Raw genomic sequence first — 1,601 nt, 5'->3', positions numbered from 1 at the left:
CTGTCACTATCAGTAGACCCATTATCTATGAGAAGCCATTTGATTTTAAGAGCATGCCTCAAGCGGTTAAGCATTTTGTTGATAGGCTAGGTTGGGTCAAAGCTTTGGAGTCATTTCCTAGGGTCAACATCTCTTTAGTTCAGGAATTCTATGCTAACTTTCTTGAGAATGTCCCTCCTGAGATTAAGCTTAGGTCCAATGATCCTATTATGGTTTGGGTGAGGGGAGTGGAGGTTGATATCCGGCCTGCTAGGATACGTGAGGTCTTATCCCTCCCGATTACTGAAAAGCATACCATGACTAAGGTTTTTCAATACAGAGATTCAACAACCATAGATCACCTTGCCTCTCTCATGTACTTCCCTCCTCCTACTGAGTCACTCTCAGATTCCTTTCTATCCAGTAGCTTCATGACTGAGTGGTACAAGTTTATGACCTTTGTAGCTAGGTCTCTTCTCACTCCCACAACCCAAACCAGCAAGATCACTCACTTGCAAGCTGTTTTGATTGCCTATTTCTGTGACAAAACCAAACCTCTCCTTCTAGCCGAGTACTATATCTTTCAGGCTATCAGACGCGCTGCTATCCCTCAGCGTCTCTCTGTCTCCAGTTCCATTGTTTTTCCGGTTGTGATCACTCTTCTCTGCATCAAGAGCAATGTCCCATTCCATGGAGATGATGCTCTTGCTCTGCCTGTCAACCCTGTTGACCGTGTCACAATTGCCAAATCTGCTGCTCGGTCCGGGTTATATGTGGAGTCTTTGGAGCAGACCTTGCTGAAAAAGGAGATCAAGCTCATTGTGGACAAGGCAATGCAGGAGGCAGTCATTGGTTTTAGGGACTATGTTGGACGTCAGTTCTACAACTTCAAGAAGGAGATGCCTAAGATCTTAAGGGAGTTTGAGCGCTGCAAAAATGAGGATGCCTCTGGTTCTTCCACTGCTTCTTCTCAGGATACGCGTGCCTCCTCTGATCCTGATGATAAGGAAAGTGAGAGTGATGATGATGTGATCCGCAGGGAGCCTAGTGATGATGAGGATGCTTCTACTTAGGTTTTCTGTTGTGGTTCTCTGCATTAATATTGTTTTATCCATTCTCGGATGTAGGTTGTTTTTATGTTGAACATCGGTTTCTCTGTTTCCCTTTGGCATTCACTGCCAAAAAGGGGGAGAACTAGTCAAAACTCTGAATTATTTATGAATGTTGTGTGGTTAAATTCTTGACTTATGTTGTTTGTTGTTTATGCTATTCTGTTGGTTATGATGCATGATTGTCTTGGTATCCCACAGCTTGTGTTTCATAAGAGTTTTTTTTTTTGGTCCCTCCATACCTTCACTTGTTCTTGAGATGTTTGTGCAGGTGTTTAGTCTATTCTTGTGTTTAGAACCAGCACAACCTTTGAAGGTGTGTTTTGATCAGGAATGCCAAAGGGGGAGATTGTTGGTACAAGATAGTTGGTTATCCCTTTATGATCAAAACACAAGGATACATGCTACATGTTGTAGTCTGGTAGCAAGGACTACTCAAGTGAAGAATGAAGAACCTGACAGATCTCATGTGCATCAGGTAGTTCATGCATGTGCATCACATTCATTCACTAA

The sequence above is a fragment of the Fragaria vesca genome, linkage group LG3 (genome assembly GCF_000184155.1).
Source record: "Fragaria vesca subsp. vesca linkage group LG3, FraVesHawaii_1.0, whole genome shotgun sequence".
NCBI lineage: Eukaryota > Viridiplantae > Streptophyta > Magnoliopsida > Rosales > Rosaceae > Fragaria > Fragaria vesca.
Note: the sequence above shows the minus strand (reverse complement) of the source record.